Below are 19,702 nucleotides of genomic sequence, written 5' to 3'. Positions count from 1 at the left end.
AAGACTTTAAAAGTTTTTCCAAATTGCAACTGTTAAAATGACAAAAGGGAAATATTTTCTGTATGACTAGTAAGGGAAATATTTTCTGTATGACCTAGTAAGTTTTGCATTACAAATTATCATATCATTGCTTAAGAGTTGCTTAAGAGAGGGAGCCATGTAAATAAAAAGAAATAAATTAAATTATATATTAACGCTACTTGATTTTAATTAAATATAAATTCCAATTAAAATTATGGTTTGCCCTGATTTCAACCACAATTTTTTGCAATGCAGTTCCAAGTACACTGTTCAAAGACCCAGGGCAGTCTTGCCAGAAAAAAGGTTGCACACTCTGATGTGATTTGGATTCTGTTTATCCCATCTAAATACTTCATTTTCTATCTAAGTTCATATTATGCTTTTGTATCTCTGTACCTAAAATAGGAATAAGAAAAGATATATGGTTTTGCTCTGAGCAAAACAATGCTCATCAGACAGGTACCATCTTTCATTTCAGCAATGATCCAATCTTCCAAAAAACCCAGCCATGTAGGCTTAATGAGAATTAATGTCAACTGTGGAGTGGGCTGTTGGCATTTGTTGATGGATTTTTATAGTATATAAATATAAATATAATGAAAGGATATTTATCTCATTATGAAACTCTCAACATCACAGTTAGCAATGTATTGTGCTTGGGATCACATCCCACAGAATAGTGGGTGAAGTCAAAGCAAACTTCAAGGAAGATAGGAAATATGGCATGATATTGCAACCTTAGAATAAATGGGATTATTATGGAAGCAGGATTCTCTTCCCACCACCACTACCACCCTTAATCCAATGAATTCCATTTGTGAAGGCAATGTCTTCATATGTATATCAGTGATGGGATTCATTTTTTTTTACTACCAGTTCTGTGGGCGTGGCAGGAAGGAAGGATACTGTAAAATCTCTAGTCAGAGGTGGTATTATACCTAAAGAAAAAAATAATTTGGACTTCATAAGGCAAAGTATTCCACAGAACCGATGGCCAGTTTCATTCTTGTTCCAGACTTAGCCTTCTCCATTTGTTCTTCAGAAAGACTCAAGGTGAAACAGAAATTGGTTTCATATATCATAACAACTTGAGGCAACAAAGGCAACAAACTGGCAGCCATTGCATAGTAGTTGCAACATGATCCTGGTTTTAAAGAAGTGCCTATTACTATCCTTGCTACTGCATTAGGAGAGACTACTTATCTGTGAGTATGTGACCACTCTAGCAGGCAGTCTTCCCACATACAGCCTGCATTGGTTATTTCCAGATGGAAACCTTATTGTACAAGAATATGGCTGGCATCTGCAAAGGCAACATGCTAGGCTACTATCAGACTGGATGCAGTGACATTTAAGAAGACCTGTTGTTGGAGAAGAGGGATCAATGATGTTACTGTGGAGTTTTCTGCACAAGAACAATCCAGGCTTTGTAATGTGAGACCCACCCAATTCTTTTTAATTGTATAAGTCTGTCTCAGTACATTTCTGAAGAAAGCTGTCATTTATTTGTAATTAAGTTGATTCATGTTCCCATTCTTTCCTGACTGAACAACTAGTGATTATCTGTGGGATTTCTTAATGGTGCAGCAGTATGTTTTTGTTAGGAAGTGGAAAAAGCTCAACATCTTAATTATCTGCGATTCTGCAGCAATATAGAAGCAAATGCTAAATCCTGCATGACAGTGTTGGAATCTCTGGTCTCATTGATTTTTTAAAAAATAAGGGGTTTGCTATATATATGCTTCCTGTTCCCAAGATACTATATTAGCACTTTTTTCATCTCTGATGACAATACGTGACTTTTGGTCTACCTCACATCTCTGTCACACCAAAAAATAGAGACTAACCAGATATATTATCATATTATCCCTAGAATGAAATAAGCTCAATGTTATTTTATAGCATTGCAATTCAATAAGGAGCAGTTAGAAGAATTTGTCTTAAGAAATAGCTGGGCGTGGCATGGCAGATTAGCAGTTTAGGCTGTTATGCAGCATTACCCTCAGACTAAAAACAGCTGCAAATAAGAGGCTGGGGCTGTGGAGACACTTGCAAAATAATCACTTTAAGGGTAGAGCAAATTTGCAACTGGATCTCATGAGCTACACACTGTGAGAAAAATGATCAGGAAAGTACAAATATCTATCTTGATTATTTTTGATAACATGAATACAAAACACGCAAGTGAAACTACATGATCATGGAAATGAATTATTGCTAACACTTTATAAGTGAGTATCATTGCGGCAAAGGGACAGACAATAACTGCCATAACTCATGACAGAAATTTAAAATAAATGCACAATCTTAAGAAACAAATATTAGCTGTTCTTATCTCTTTTGTAACTCAACAAGTAGAACTAAAGACTAGTTACTTCTATTTCTCTAAAAATTGGGAGTCAGAAATTCCTGTGATCTATTCAGAGGTAGACAACTTGTTTTGCTTACCAAGGGTTACAAATACAATTCCTGCTATCTTCTAGCTAGGAAAAATTCTTATATGAAACCATGGAGAACTACCACCAGTGATGGTAGAGAATGTTAGGCTAGATGGACCAAACTTATTTCTTGATGTTAGGTTCCTACTGCAAGTCACTCAAAGTGACAAATAAATGCTGATATCCATTCCGATTTGCTAGCTATGCAGCTTTATACATTACTCAGAAATTAGTTCTATTATTTCCAGTAGGGTTTATTCCTAGACACAGATAGTTAAGAAAGCAACTTTAATAAGTGGAGAAGAAAACTGTATTAGTGCCATTTTTGCTGCCAGCAGGCATTGTGCCTGTGATCAGAAAGTTAGAAACAGAATAGCTGTGATGATAAAATATATAATATTGCAGATTTCCTTTAACTAAGATGTCATGGAAACCTTAATCATAGAAATTTATAGAATCACATGTGTTACTCATTTATTTTACCATCCCCATTTTCTTTTCTTCATCTAATTGCAGGCCTGCATGCATGAGAGAACAGTTTTTAAACTTTACTTGATCTGTTTTGGAACAAGATGATATATTTCACCCATTTTTACTAGCTCTATCCAATTTTATCATTTCTTCTCTAGCTCTCCTTCATCAAAATTAGTAACCAAACAGAACACTCAAAATGATAGAAACAAGAGACAGATAACAGATAATCAGAGTTGTAAGGCACCTTGTAGGTCACCTAGTCCAACCCCTCCCCCCAGCCCAAGTGGGAGACCCTACACCATTTCTGACAAATGGCAGTCCAATCTCTTCTTGAAAGTCTCAAGTGATGGCGCTCCCACAACTTCCGAGGGCAAGCTGTTCCATTGGTTGATTGTTCTCACTGTCAGAAAGTTTCTCCTTATTTCCAGGTTAAATCTCTCCTTGTTCAGTTTCCATCCATTATTCCTTGTCTGGCCTACAGGGGCTCTAGAAAATAGCTTGACCCCTTCCTCCCTGTGGCAGCCCCTCAAATATTGGAAGACTGCTATCATGTGTCCCCTGGTCCTTCTCTTTACTAGACTAGCCAAGCCCAGTTCCTGCAACACATATTTTGTGCTGTAATCCAGGTATGAGTTAGATTTCTTCTGTGAATATATTCTCAAAACTTTTTTCCCCTAAATCTCTTTCCTTGCATGTTGAATACTAACACTACTTCCAACCTCTATTTTCCTGCTATTGCTTTGGCCTTACAGCTCCATTATCTTTCTTTTCTCTGATACAATGCAATAAATGGGAGGGTTACAATGATAGCAGGAGATGACATCATAAACATGCATTTTCATTTAATAACTGCAGGTAAAGCTATTCCTTTTATAAACGCCCAGAAGCCCAAAGCCATCCAACCAAGAGGTACTTATCCCAAAATGATAATTCTTCAGGGCAAGGAAGTTGTTGATTTACTTAATTGGTAGTTCTAGTCAGTAATTATGGCTTAAATCCACTCCTATTCTGTGAATTTCAACAGTGATATTAGTAGTGGAAGTTCTATATTTAATAATGGAATGACAAGTTTAATGTAGCTTATTTTCTAGAGAACATTATATTCAGTATCACAAACCACAAAGATTGATTCTGTAAAAACAAATTCATGAGCAGTGTTGGCATTTTTTTTCTAAGAAACATTGCTAACAACTATTACTACATGTATTCACAGAGAAGAACTCTTGAATAGACCCTAACCCCAGAAAAGGGAATATATGATGAGGAACACCTTTGCATTTTGTCTGTTATTTGTCCCTATGATGCAAAACTTTGCTGTAACTGTCTAGTTCAGGGGTCTCCAACCTTGGCTACTTTAAGACTTGTGGACTTAAGGCAGAATTCTGGGAGTTGAAGTCCACAAGTCTTAAAGTGGCCAAGGTTGGAGACCCCTTGTCTAGTTTGTCTTTATTTATTGGAAAACATTTCTATACTATCACTTCTGGTATATCTGATACAGAAGAGAGAATCAAGATGGCAACAGGAATACCTCATTGGAAAGATTATTCCAAAGGCAGTTGGCTACCATTGAGAAGGTCCAGTTCTGAGTAGCCATAAACAGGGTTTGATAACATGCTCTAGGGAACACTTGGAAATGCAAGGTTTCTGAAATCCTAGAAAGTTTTGCATTTTCCATTTTCATATCGAAAGGGTAGACTGAAGACAAAAGAATAAATTATATTCTCTAGTACAGAAAAGAGATGTGTAGTCATTTTTTGATTTGCATAGCTAGTAAACCAGTTATGAACAGAATTTAGATCAGAATTTATCAATAGATGTGATCTGCAATCGCTCCATAAGGATATCATTCTCCCAGTTGCTTAACAACAGCAGAAACCAACCAATCTGCTTCATGCCTTAAATTTTATTGCTGACATGAATAAAGCTTGGGATAATAAACACTGGAATTTGCTGCAAGCTCCAGTAAATTCTGGAATTCAAAACAGTTTTTTGGACTCAGAATTCTTTTAATGTTAAGCATATGTTGTTTGTACCAAGCTATGGTTTGATAGATTTTGAGGCTCCAGTACAAAGCAGATTCCATAATTCTGAAGTGTTTCCATTTCTGCATTTAACTATATTTCTTTAGTGTACGTTTCTTCAGTATAAGTTTGTGATGGAAAGTTTTGCTATCCTAATGAGTTCACCCTTTGATGGCCAATTTGAAATTCCTCCACTAAGATCATATACCTTTGCTGATTACACAACCACTATTGCTATTAAAACAGTGTTTTTAAACTTGGCAACTTTAAGATGTGTGGACTTCAATTCCCAGCATGGTGGCTAGGCAATTCTGGGACTTGAAGTTCACACAATATAAAGTTGCCAAGTTTGAAAAACACTTTAGTAAAGTAATGAAAAGATGCAGCAGTTCTTCAGATATTTATGTGAGTGCCCTCCATTCCACTATTCCTTCCCAACCAACTCTGTGAGCTGTATGACAGTTTTAATTTTATAGAAATAGATTTTTTTTTCTTCACATGTTTTCAAAATCTCCTTACCCAAAAGAAAGACAATTAAATGATAGATATAATTTGTATTTTGATGGCAAATATGAAAAGATGAGGATGGAATTTAATCTAACAAAAGCGTGATGATGTTTAAGTCCACTGAGGCAGGATTTTTTTTAATGCCCGCAATACATACGATAACTTGTCTAGCGCTAACTTGCTTCTTTCACCCAAGTTTTCCATGCCTCTTAAGAGACAAAATAATAATAAAAGAAAACCTTGTCTCTCACTTGTGGTATCAAATGAGCAGATGTTGCCCTGCCACACTAGTATTTCATGATATGCAAGATGTCGGGCCTGAGGATTGTCATAGACCAGGGGTCTCCAACCTTGGCAACTTTAAGCCTGGAGGACTTCAACTCCCAGAATTCCCCAGCCAGCTTTGCTGGAATTCTGGGAGTTGAAGTCCTCCAGGCTTAAAGTTGCCAAGGTTGGAGACCCCTGTAATAGACCATGGCTGGAAAAAATAGTTGCAGGGCAAGGGGGGAAAAGTTGTTTCCATAGAAAGGACAAAACTCATCCCTGCCTTTCTGGTAGCAAGGAAAGCCTTCAAGATAGCTGAGGTATTCATAAAACTTTGGAAGATGCATAGGTGCAGAAGGTATCGTAATGTTTGCAAAGTTCAAAACAGCCATCTTTGTGGCAGTTGCTCATAGGCAGGGATTCCTCTTAGAGGTATAATTATATGTGCCTAAGAGCTGTCTCATTCAGTGGGAGGAAGGGGGTGGATGGGAAATTAGCTTCCCTGGGAACAAAATACTTTTCACCCTTCAGACAGAAGTACCTTCACTAGTCTACAGTACTTCTGATCAATAGAAACCATGGAGTAAGGAGTAATTCCTAGGGAATCTTTTTTTTCCTGATATCCATCAGACATACATATACATATATTTTCTTTTAGCTTCAAAATTGAACAGGAGTCTACAAAGAAACGTCCCATTTTCTGGTATCATACTTATTTTCAACAATACCTCTAAGGTTATTGTAAGCTGCCCAGTATCACTCAGGACAGTGAGACAGGTAACATATACATTTAATAAACAATAAATTATAAGCTTCCAGGGGCATAGGAAAACTCTTAGAAAAATTAAAGGGCTGTAATCCAGTGCTTTATTTTAAAGTATTCTTCATCACCCTTCCCACTAACCGCACCTATCAACAAACACATACAAAGTGAAATATAAATAGGGGCTGGCAGGGAATACCCTCATTGATTTACAGCAATAAATGACTAAAGCTAGTTATTCATTTTCTGATGGATAAGACGTCCAAGGACATGCTCCCAAAATTTCCTAGTTCTCTTGCATTGTGAGAAGAAGCAAAGTGGAAATTCCTTATTCACACAGTGATGGAAGGAAAGGTACTAACCTGGATGAAGCAAACCACCCAAAAGCTGTTACTTGCAAGGTTGTTCCTCTTGTAATTCACTCATCCTTCTGCTTGTGGGTAGTTTTCTGAATATCTGGTGGCATATTCTAGCCTATTTGATACCAGGAGTGCCTTTACCCAGAAGTGCCTTCACTTGCCAAATCATATTGTGAGGCCCCAGGAGCACCACTAGGTTTGTAGCAGCAATAACCCAGTTCCACACCTGCCACTTACTCTCTATATGATGTCCTCCTCATCTTCAGCAACATTCCTTATTGTCTGCCCTTGATATGCCATTGTAAATGCCCCTTTACACTCATAATACATAAATAGAAATAAGTAGTGGTAAGGAAGAGAAAAGAGCCATGGCAGTAAAAATAGGGAGGAAGAGAGGAAAGGAGGGAGGGAGGAAGAAAGAGAAGGGAAGAGAAGGGGAGGGAAGGGAAGGGAAGGGGAGGGAGGGAGGGAGGGAGGGAGGAAGGAAGATTTATTGTTGACAAGCCAGGATTTGGCAGAGAAGGAGAAGTGAAAGTTTTATGTTGCACACGAACTACAATCCTCTACAATTTTATATTTCATAGTAAAGATGATGGTAACGGTACTTCTTATCAGGAAGCCCCTTCCCCTGGCTTCTGCCTCCCTCACAAATGTGATTCACTGGTCAAAAGTTAGCTCTTGGTCAACAGGATGAGTAACAGAGCAAATCAAGTACTAGGACATTTGGAAATTAAAGTGATGAATCAAAAGCAAAAGCATGGTAAGATTTGTGATGCATCAAGTGCTGAGTGACGCCCTAAATAAAATATGCCATTTAGCTAACTGGAATCAGGCTAACTGTATTTGGGAGTCTGGGCTCATTTAAGTCATACAAGGCCAACCATCTCCCTGAAAAGAAAGGAAAGAGGCTGGAGTATGTCATTTTTTGTTGTAATCATGTTTCTGACAAAATAACGTTTGTACATATACTACCTGCTCATTAAAGTGGATTCCAGCAACTCAACGCTATAATTAAGGGATTGTTATATTTACTTTATTTTGGAGGAAATTATATTCATGTTAGCATATTCTCCTGAACCATGGAAGAGTATAGCAGAGTGGCAGATTAGCATTAGAACCTGATGTGCATGCAGGAGATTCCACATTCTGAGATCTCCAGGAACAGAAGGACAGACAGCAGACGAGAGGAGAGAACTTCTCTATCTCTAACCCTGGAATGCTACTAATAAGAAGGAAGAATACTAGGCTAGATGGTCATGTAGCCTGATTGAATACAATAAAGACTGAATAGGCAACATAAAAATAATTGCAAATAAAACATCTGACCAGCATATTAATCACATTCTATTCTTCCTTGTATGCAAAGTAACTGACTAGTTTTATCAGTCACCCACAAATAAATCATGAATTCAGTCTAGAATATATGATGGGAAAATCATTGATGATTCTAAAACGAACATTTTATGCAATTCAGTCATTCATTTAAAAAAATCTTCAATTCTATTCCCATTTCTGCAACTTGCTAAATTGTGGGGATGTGTTAATCCAAAAGCAGAAGGCCATGAAGTCAAATCATCATTCCAACAGGTTCTGGCCAGACCTGATCCTCTTGTCTGAAAAGCTACAGAAAAGCTACAGAACTTGTATCCTCTGTTTTGACACTTCATCCTGATGCAGCAAGTTCAATATTTTAAAAGGAAAGGCAAAAGGAAAGTGGATGTCCATATTGTGCATACGACTTTTAGGACATTTCATTTATGAACCAGTAAATAAGAACCGTTAAATATATTATATATATTGTTTATATATAATAATCTGAGGATATACCAACTGCTCAGAAGTACACAAACATGTGCATGATGAACAATATGATAATAGGATATGCCACTGAGCCAACTAAGCATGTGTTGGCTAGTTTTTTAGGAGAGGTTTTGATGAAGGAAAGCCCATGAACCACCTGAGCAGTGGAAACCCTCAGCGAGCATGCCTGGACAGCATCAGTCAATACTCAAAAAAGCATTCTGGCAAGAATAACTGCTTTTACTTGCGTGGTTAGAGGAATGGAAAACATGAGCATCATCTTGCTTTCCTGGTGGCTGTGATTCATTTGGAGAATGGATGACTCTTCTGAAGAGTAATAAATACAGCTGACATTTGCTCAGAAAGTGACAACCGTTGAGCATTAAGTCATGCAAGAATCTATAGAAGGGAGAGATGCAGGCAGCTGCCTGAAGCTGGAAGGTAGCCAAGAGCAACCAGGGAGGAAAATACTGTATCTCTTTGGTCCCACCCACTTTTACTCCAGACGTGCAGGAATGAGGGAACAAGAAGCAGGAACAAGAAAGGGGGCTATCATGGATGAAAGCCACCCAGAGATCTTTCCTCCCCCTTTTCATAGCATAAAATGAGTCTGGGTAGAGATGGGTGGCTATAGAAAAATAAACAAACAATAGAAGTTTTATAAATCGGGACATAATTAAATTGGTGCATCATTCACATCCAGTGCTTTTTGCAAAAGCTGTTACTGAATTCTGTTTTTCTTCTGGTTTACATATAGCCTAAGTTTTTTGAGCTCTTGAAACTTTCTTGGAGAGAGGGAGGGAGGAAGGAAAGAAGGAAGTTAGGAAAGAAGTTAGGAAGGAAGGAAGGAAGGAAGGAAGGAAGGAAGGAAGGAAGGAAGGAAGGAAGGAAGGAAGGAAGGAAGGAAGAAAGGAAGGAAGGAAGGAAGGAAGGAAGGAATATCAGAGCAGAAAAAGAAGATGAAAGATAAATTATAGTGCTGGAATTTAATGTACTGATATGGAACAGGTCTGATACTTAGAAAAGAGTGGTATACTTTATTGTGAGAGACATAACTTTTTATCCGATGGGTGTGCAAATCTTTGGTGAACAAGTCACATTTAATATGGGAAGGAGCCACTTAGAACCAAGTGAATAAATAGTATCACACATGAGGATTCTCTCTCTCTCTCTCCCTCTCTCCCTCCCTCCCTCTCCCTCTCCCTCTCCCTCCCTCTCCCTCTGTGTGTGTGTGTCTGTGTGTGTGTGTGTGTGTGTGTGTGTGTGTGTGTGTGTGTGTATAAATAAATAAGAAACTATGGGGTCAGCTTTTAGCAATTATACAGAGGCCCCTCAGAATTGCAAAAATGAACTTGGGAATTATTTACACATTTGGTACTGCTGATTAAGTATTCCTTTGAAAAGGACAGGTGAGCTTCTCTCTAACTAACAACATTGTGTTCCTAACAATTTCTCATTTGTATGACTTTGCATTTGTGTCCCATTATGGTTTATGTGCACCACTGAAAATCCAGGCTATGAACTAATATATTATTTTGTAGTATGTGGAAACTTATGGCAACTCTGATAACAAATATGCTGCCTCACATGCTACATAAAGAATTGGGAAATTGTGGCCCTTGTATAAATTCTATTTTTTTCATGTTTCCTTGAGCTTTTGGTAGTTGAAGTTCAACTACATCTATAGGAATATTGCTTCCCATTCTTGCTCCAGACCAGAACAAGCCTTACTCCCAATTGCTGATTGGTTAAGATCTGGAAGACATGGGGTCTTCTAGGTTCCAGCCCATAGGGAATATCATTTGATGGAAGCATGAGATCAGGCTTTTTCAGGGGCTACATGGGGTCAGGCCATATCAAGAGCTGCCCTCCTTTTCTGGAACAGCATTCCCCTGAAGTCAAATTAGTCCCAACTTTTAGGGCTTTCAAGATCCGGCTTTTTCAGTGGCTTTTCTGGGTCTGGTGTTATAGTTGTCCTCTCCTGTGTGGGAGTATTTGGAAATGGGTTGATGCCTGACAGCATGCAGTATTTCTTATGGCGATTATATTGTTGTTGTTATTGTTGTTATTATCCAAACACAGAATATATAAATAAAGAAACTAGGAAGTGGATACTGGTTATACTAATTCAATAAGTGTTCTATAATGAGGGCAGGTCTTTCAAACATCACTCCAAAAATGAGGAAATAGAACACAAGTGGAATTATTATACAACTTCTCTTAAAAATGCATTAGGTCAATGCTTCTGTCTCATTGCATGTTTTTAAGAAGCTTAGGATATTAATGGCGAAGGAGCTTAGAAAAATATTGACAGTGGTCAGACTGTCTAAAATTCACCCCTGAACCCTGCAGGTTTTTGTTTAAGCAAAATAAACAGGGATTGGACTTTTTCAAGGCCTTCTTTCAACTACATTAACATATATTTTCCTAAATTGGAAATATTAAATGTGGGACCTGAATGAAAGACATCTATATGCATTTGTTACATATTGCTAAATGAACAACATAGACAACTACCTATGGAAGGTAGCTATTTTTTCATGTTATATCCTGTATTTCTATCCAGAGGTATCTCTTCTACAATTTAATAAAAAAAAAAAAATCACAGCATTTTTGTTGTTGAAGAAATGGGAAAGTAAGTAAGGATGAAATTGCTTCAATGGAGGAGAGAACATTTATTTGATCCAGCAGTCTTGTTTTCACAATTGACTGTAACCATACATTCACCTGGGTAGCCCTAGGCAAGCCACTCTCAGCTCCAGTCCCAACACGTGTAATACAACGATTATATTAACTAGCAAGGCTGTTGCAGTGAGTGCTGAATAATGTGAATAAAGCAAAGCAATTTACTGCTGGGTAGATCCAGAGCTATTGGTGCTTTCTCAGAGGGAATGTTTTTGTCCTGCTTCAAATTCTCCTTATGATTGTTTTCAGGATGTTAGGATAATAAGGTTGGTTCCACTTAGAACTCTAAAGTGTGTAATCTCTTAGAGCTATAATAAAGTTCATGCTGAAACAGGCAATGCGATTTTTGGCTTTAATCCTCATACAAGTATCTACAGGTACAGGACTCATTCTACCTCTGGAAGTGAAATAAAATATGCATATTTGTCATCTGAAAACTTTTTTTCTCATGCATGCCGATGTGGAAAAAAACACATAAAAATATAAATAGATTTTCACAGGTTGTAAGGAATTACCTGGTGGTTTATTAAAATGCCACATATGACCAACCACTGAGATCTACTAACTTTTTAGTAGCTTGATCAAATACAGATAGACAAGTTCTGTGGACTATATTTATTCAATTTATTGATTGAATTTATGTCTGCCCATCTCACTAGTAGGTGACTCTGAATAACATATACAATCAAAATCCAAACTAACAATCACAAAATTGAGGATCTTCTGGAAAGCCATCAGGGTTGGGCCAATCTCACCTTTATTAGTCATACACAAATACTTTCCCATTAATATACTCTTATATATTATATACAGTCAAGAATTTGGCTTAGGCACTGTATATGTATATAGCATGAGATAAAAAAGCAGAGGAATTATTTACCAATTAGCCCAAATAATTTCCCATTAATATACTCTTATATATTATATACAGTCAAGAATTTGGCTTAGGCACTGTATATGTATATAGCATGAGAGAAAAAAGCAGAGGAATTATTTACCAATTAGCCCACCACCTCTTCCCCCTTCCCAATACACAGTTTAGTTTTCTTGAAGTCTTCACTGCCAGCAGTTGTGCTTGATTTAATGAGTTGCTCTGCAATAAATAGCAAGTGGCAATATTTCTCCTCATGTCAGGAAAACTATTGCTAATTGCTGAATATCAATCAGTTTTAAAGGCACAGTCAAAAGGCTGAAAGCCCTTCAAGTGCTTTTTGCAAGAGCAAACATGGCATTAAAATGCTTAAAACAGGGTTGCTGGATGCTGCTTTTCCCTGTCTATCAGCATCACCTGCAGAAAGGCACCACAGTATATTTTCCAGGTATACATTTTGTATCTTTGCTGGAAAGAGGTGGGTAGTAGAGGTTAGTGTAAAAAGTGTAAAAATGGCAGTCCAGAAAACAGAACTGGAAAGACCTCGTTAGATCCTGGTCTAAAATAATAAAACAATATCCTAATTTATCTAGAAAAACCATACCACCCACTACCATTTTCAACACAAACTTGAAATCTTTATTTTACCCTAAATGTATACTGAAAAGAGGGAATTACTTGTAAGATGAAGAGGCTGGTTTGGATGTATAGGAAGTGTTAAAGAGTTCAAAATTAGCTCATGTAGATATAAGTATCAATATTGGCCATATCATGCTATTTTCTACTTAAGCAATATAAGTCTTAGGGATGTGGATGATCTTGGCTTTGGTCCCCCAAATATCAGCCAGGAGAAAGGAGTTAGAAAACAGGTTAGTGGGGTGGGGAGAGAATGGGGATTTTGCAGTATCCTTCCCCTGCCATGCCCACCAAGCCACACCGACAGAACCAGTAGTAAAAAAAATTGAATCCCATCACTGGGTTAACCCCTGACATAAAATTTTAAAAAGTATAGCTGGGGTATAGTGGTTTGCAAAATGGGAATGCTGAACTATGTGGCTATCATGTGGCTGTAAGAATCAATCAAGACAATAACTAAATTGTAGGAAACATATTGGCATTTCCCTCATCGTTTTGCAGCCTACTAGTAGTTATCTAGTTACGGTGGTCTAATCTGTAAAGCTACATTGTTTATTTTAAAATTCTTTTTAACCTTTTACCCAAATCTCTTCCTGAAAATTCAGCTCTGCCTTCTTTGAGTTTTAAAAACCTCTCCAGAATCATTATGAGAAAAGAGTTCTCACTGCTCAACACTTAAAAGAAGGATTATTTATCCCATTTGAGATTGAATAAAAGCTTTATGTTATATTGGATCTTGAGACAGTGAACATGATGTGGCTTAGTCTCAACAGAGGATCCTGTTTAGGAGGAGATTGAACATCTCTGTTCTTTCCACTTTTGCTTTAGGTTTTGAACAATCTACTAAAAACAAAGCAAAACATTGCAAAAATAAAACACACTTCAACTAAGATTTTCTGTATTGTGCAAATACAGGAGTGGAAGGGAGCAGCTCTCCAGACTCCCTTCTCCTCTGCAAGTAGAATAGCACATTTGTAGGAAAGACACCGCTCCTTCCTTAAAGATAATTTTGAGAATTCTCATGTGCCCTTTTGCTTTGTTACTGATGGCAGAAGACAATTTCTGCTCTGTCTCTTTGAATCCTGTCTAGAAAGCAAACTAATAGTCTCAAACATTTGAATCTAATTCTTTGACTCAGAAGTATGCTACATATTGAAAACCAAAGATTTTTTTAAAAGGCATAGTGAAGACTAGACACAAAAAAGTGGGCAAAGCCAAGGCAAAGAACCTGGCAGAACCAATGCAAGTATGACACTTTATTTCATTAAATTGAAATAAATTAACATTAACTTAATAAAATGCAGAGATCATAATTGCTTGTTGTGTAAGTGATCATTTTCTACTTGAGTCATCTAAAGAATTGCAATTTGATAGTGAGTTTTAGAGAGATTCTGAAGTTGCACTGAGATTGCCTTTGGGTTCTACGGGGACCCCTTTGCTTTAAGAAGGCCAGAAGCCACCATTGGCTTCTTATATTCACATATGCTGGACTAAATTAAATTTCTGTTCAATAAACATATAGTTGGTTCTTGGAAAAAGGAACCCAAATAGCTATCAATGCTCCAGAGGCTGAAGATACAGATTCAGAAGTATAAAGTCTGCCACCATTATGGTTCCTAGGGTACAGATCAATACAGAAAAATATAACTCCTCCAAGTTATAAACTATTTCAACCAAGCTTTGTAACAACATTTTCTCTTACGAGAGGACTGTGACCAGATGTTTCCCTGTTCTGAGAAGAATTAGGGTATCTATCCTGCCAAAGACTTGAGCTGATTGGTTTACTAAGCATATTAATCTAAGCCCAAGCCCTTCTCATTGAGAGTAACTATTTTGAACAGTATTATTTTTCTACTCAGACTCCTGTCCACTTAATCACCTTTTGCATTTATGGTATATCTTCCTGGAGCCCTCAAAGTGAGCTTAGAATTTTTTCATTTGTTTTACATATTTTGATGTTTATCATTATATTAATATAAATGCATTAATAGGTTTCTAATGGTAGCCTGTTCAAATGGAAGTTTATTCTCCAGTTGCCAACTCCCTTTCGTGTGGTCAACCAATGACAGACAGATAAATCAAACTACTGTAGAATGAAGGCATTTTCTCTGAAAGTTATGGAACATAACCATACCCAAGGAAGCTCTAGTCTTCCTTTAGGCACAGAAGGTAGGTGGATAACTTTGAGGCAGTCACTTTCACTCAGCCGTAGCCTGGGAAATGGGAGAATATCTATTGATCTACACTGAGCAAGTTGTGTGTGTGTGAATATATTATACCCCAGTTTACAGCTGATCTTTTGAAGTTGCTTTTAAAAAACCCATTTAAAATAACAGTAAAGCTATTCTAACATTAACAGCCACATAGGACTACATGCCCTAACCATAAATATTGGTAGTCATTTTTTTTTTCATTAGCCACTGAAAAGCTTAAAGGGTAGCAGAAAAGCTAATGTTGGGGAATCACATCTGAGCATCTACAGGAGCTAGCAACCTACCCTGGATTTTTTTTCTTCAAAATTGTAACTTTGGGGGAAGTACCCTGGACATCATAGCAGATTGCACAATGATATCAGGTCACCTTCACCTAACATTGTTCATTCAAATCAGTAGCCATTTGCTGTGATAGTTAAACTGATTCTGGGTTTTTATACTTCTGTACACCAGATAGAAAGTGAAAAGCAAAGCTGATAGCCTATGGCCTGGTTTGTACCAATTCCATTCTTGCCACTATTGGAAATTGGATACTGGATGAGCTGGACACGTGGCCTGATCCAGCAGTGCTGTGTCTAATTAGCTGCATTCTAGGACATGCATATGTCCCACCCTCTGCCATATGATTTTCCTTGAGCAAGAATATTATTCTCTTCCCACAATTACATAAATTAAGTCATCTGAAACTTTTTGGCATGGCTGTTATTTCAATCTCATGCTTTCTATTAATGTGAAGTACTGGCCACCATGTCTTTCATGAATAGCACACAAACTAGTGATCTTGGACACTGTAACATAAAGTGCTTAACTTATGACCCAACTTTGTTTTTTGTTTAAAAAAAATCCTGCCTGTTGAGAATCTTTTTAGCCAATAAGTACATCTGGTATTCCTTTTTAAAATAGGCAGCAAAATGGAAAGGAGCAGGAAATTAGGTGGGAGGACAGAAACTACAGCCATTTGCCTGCCAATAGTCCCATTTTTAATAAATGAGGTATTTTCACATGATGGCCTATTAATATAGACAACCTAAATTTGTACATATTCACTTGAAAAAAGAAACTTAGGGTCCATTTAGCCCATTAATGCATATTCACATATGTATATGATCAGGTCTAAAAAGTCTCTCAGAAAGACTTGCATTCTGCAATCTGCAGAATGAACCATTGAAAAAATGGAGATTTCATGGATGGAATATTATTGCAGTTGATATTACACCAGTCTTTTCAATAAACAGCTGCTAATGCTGTGAATTGGTAGGAGATGGTAGGTCATTACTGGAGAAGTTTCATGAGGCCTTTTATGCCATGATTCTGCACCACTATCTTATCTGGAAGCAAACCATATTTCAATGTGAGCTCCCTAATTGTGGAACTCTCCCATTTCAACTTCTCTTTTTTCACATGAGTGGACTCCAGAAGTAGAACACAGTACAGGACTAATGCCATTGCCATAAGAGGAGATGAACAAGTTCTTCTTCCAAATCAGGTGGAGTGTTTTTATCCACTTTATTACATATTCACAGCAACAACAAAAACCACCTCATTGGAAACATGCTGAAACAGGCCACACCTAGGGAAAACTGTTTCCCACCAAACAGAGTATCTCTAAGCTACTTTAAGTCACATGTTCATATACACCCACACATATATTATTATTAATAGGACCTTTGTGCCTCTTAACTTAGAAAAAAACATCTTTTCAACAAACTGCAATGTAGCCTTAGAAATGCTTTTTTGTTCAATCCCACCTTGGAATGTGGGCTGTCTTCAGGGCAAAAATGCAAAGCAGTATCTATTAAGACATCTCTGCAAAGTGACATCTAATCTCCACCAGAGATTATTGATCTATGCTACTGTTGAACGATTAGAAGTTTCATATTGCTTAACTGCCTACATGTTCATCAGTGGATAGCATTAATTAGACACTGTTCTTTAAAGCTGATATTAGGCAAGGAAAGCATCAAGTGAATTGCAATAATAGCATCAACATTATGAAACGTCATATATACATGACACAATCCACATTCAAATAATGCAACTGTAATGCAACTGTAAAGTTAAACCACTCACCTAAACTACATATGATTTATTTGATAATATTTATAACTTGCCTCTCTGCCCAACATACAGCTAAGGGTATGAAATATATGAAAATAAGTAACAAAACTAAGTAAAACAAATAACATAATAATAAAGTAACAGCCATGAACATTATTAGTAAAAATGTAATAGGTATTATATATTACTAATGCATTACAACCAATATAAATCAATATAAAGTATAATGAAAAAGAGTGAAGTTACTCTAAAGTATTACTGCATGAGTATTGTTCTAAGGAAGCCCCTGTCTCAACCGTCTATAAATGTAATCCACTGATGGGATTTCTGAGGATGAGTGCCAATTAGGAGAAAGTTTCAACTAGGAGAAAGTCCAGATATTCCACTTTTCAGTCATATTTTATGTCCTTATAGATTAGATCTAGCACTTCCTTAATTTAAGACTGGAAACAAACTGGAAGCCAGTGCAGTTGATCTGAGACCATTTATAACGTGATTTGGAAAGTGCACAGACAGTAGTGTTTCTAACTTGCTGAAGTTTGCAAACATTTTCCAAACCATCCTGCATAGAACATTAGATTTATAATCTAAAACTGAAGCAATTAAGGCCTGAGTCATTCCTAGAGAAAGCAATTAAGAAAAATTACTCGCAGTTAAAGATTATATCAGTCTATAGGTTCCCCTCTCCAAAATTTTCATAATCAGTGAAGCCACACAAATCTAGGTGCATCTCCTCCCATTTCCATTGTGACCTTCTCTAATTTCTTAAATTATGGACAGTCATCTTTAACATCATCCTTACACTGGGAATTTTCTTACTCTGAGTAAATTACTTTGCTCTAGGTTCTGGGGAGAAAAAAATCCAATGCCATAGCAGACCTAATAATAAAGTCAAGTTATCTAATCACAGTAACGGTGGAAAACATATTACATTCCACAACTCCTTTCTTCTTTATTCCTGTGTTAAAGAAAAGGGATCTTTCCCAGAATAAATTAATTGGACTCTTCACTGTAGCAGTTTCTGCTTCCTCCAGCTCAGATTCGTTACAAGTTGTGTTTTCCTCACAAGGAATGCAAAAGTTTCATAATAAAGGAATGTGGCAACTCCTGAGCTCTCTGCCACACTTAACACCTTAGACTCTCTCTCCTCCATATGCGGGCTTTAATTTTGGCAAGGAACAGCAGCCTCTGCAACCGCTTTTTCTTTTGTCTGGGATGCCTGCTAGAGGAGTGGAGCTGCTGAAGTACGTGCATGAACAATCAAAACTTAAAATCCATTGGAAACCCTAACCGTGCATGTGGATGAGAGGAAAGTCAATCTGCTCCTAGCTCAATGCAAAAATGGGATCTCACAAAGGCAGAGAAGAAATTGGCAGTCAGAGTTGTGGAAAAGCAGACTTACCTTAGTTAAAGAACTTCTGTGATGAGAGCTTCTTCTGCTTGTCCTCCTACTGCCTTGAAAACCAGAGATGCACTGGAGGGAGTGCCCCAGCTGGTGGGGTTATAAGTTATCCCAGCTGTTGTATTGGGATATTCAGTTGGGTGGTGTCCTTTGACTGTGTTTGAGAAGTTTCAATGAATCAGAGTCTCTTTACAGGGAGAATGAAAAAATAATAATCCACTCCACCCTGTTTTCTTGGATCTGAGCCAGAAGCTGCTGGGCGGGAACCGGCAATTGCAAAGTCTCTTTCTTCATGACTCAGTGCAACAAAAGCAGCAGTGAGAGAAGACTGTATAAAAACGGGAGACTTCCAGCCTGATGAGTAATAAAAGAGGGAACAAAGATTCAAGCTATGTCTGCTTAAGAATCAAAAGAATTCTCGTTGCCAATGATAATAGATAAACAAACACTAACAGATAAAAATGTTGCAGAAATGCCAACAAGATCCAGTACACAACTGCTGGGTACAGAGGGTGGTGATAGTCTCATGAGTCATGCTCCAACACCACTCATCTTTGGCCACAGCGTGGAGAATGTTGGTCATTCATAAAAAAAAAAAACAGCAGTGGAGGGGGGGGGGAAATGGAATGTGGTGAATGGTTTATTGGAATGTCAAGTTCTCCAATTTCAGGGTGTGTCCATCATGGAGTTCTGTGAAAACACTGTGACGCCAGCTAATATCTTCAATTTCAGAAGGCATTGGCTCATATAAAGTGTGAATTTGGTGGACTGATGTCTGGCCATGGGCAAACCACGGGCATAATCATTCCCTAGCAGCTCCAGATTTGGAACCTTAGGCAAGATGTTTCAAGAATCCACCTCCAGGAGCAAGCTATTTCTTTTTACTATCACTGCTGCATTTTCATTTGCTATTTACACCCAGTCATAAAACTTGCCCAGAGGGAGAATACATACAAATGATAGATAATCTCCTTAGAGAAATCAGACAGGATCAAGTTATACCAGTCACCCAAAAAACTGAGTACCAGGGTATAAGCAATAAAGCTGCTAAGAACAGCCTGCCATAAAAGCAGAGGTGATATTCAGCAGGTTCTGACCAGTTCTGGAGAACCAGTAGCGGAAATTTTAAGTAGTTCGGAGAACCGTCAAATGCCACCTCTGACTGGAGATTTTACAGTATCCTTTCCATG

The 19,702-nt window shown here is 37.6% G+C and overlaps 1 protein-coding gene across 1 annotated transcript in view; it reads right to left on the bottom strand.

Annotated features, from left to right (window-relative positions):
- Positions 1–19,072, bottom strand: part of EMP1 (epithelial membrane protein 1) — a 32,171-nt gene extending 13,099 nt beyond the window's left edge. Inside the window, exon 1 of the mRNA XM_026694597.2 lies at positions 18,513–19,072. The gene's annotated coding sequence lies outside the window, so the exon portion shown is untranslated. The remainder of the gene's footprint in view (positions 1–18,512) is intronic.
- Between the last annotated feature and the right edge of the window lie 630 nt (positions 19,073–19,702).

Source organism: Notechis scutatus, chromosome 6 (genome assembly GCF_049901735.1).
Source record: "Notechis scutatus isolate UNSWTSFEM ecotype Mainland chromosome 6, rNotScu1.2, whole genome shotgun sequence".
Classification (NCBI taxonomy): domain Eukaryota; kingdom Metazoa; phylum Chordata; class Lepidosauria; order Squamata; family Elapidae; genus Notechis; species Notechis scutatus.
This window is presented reverse-complemented; position numbering and strand designations above follow the sequence as displayed.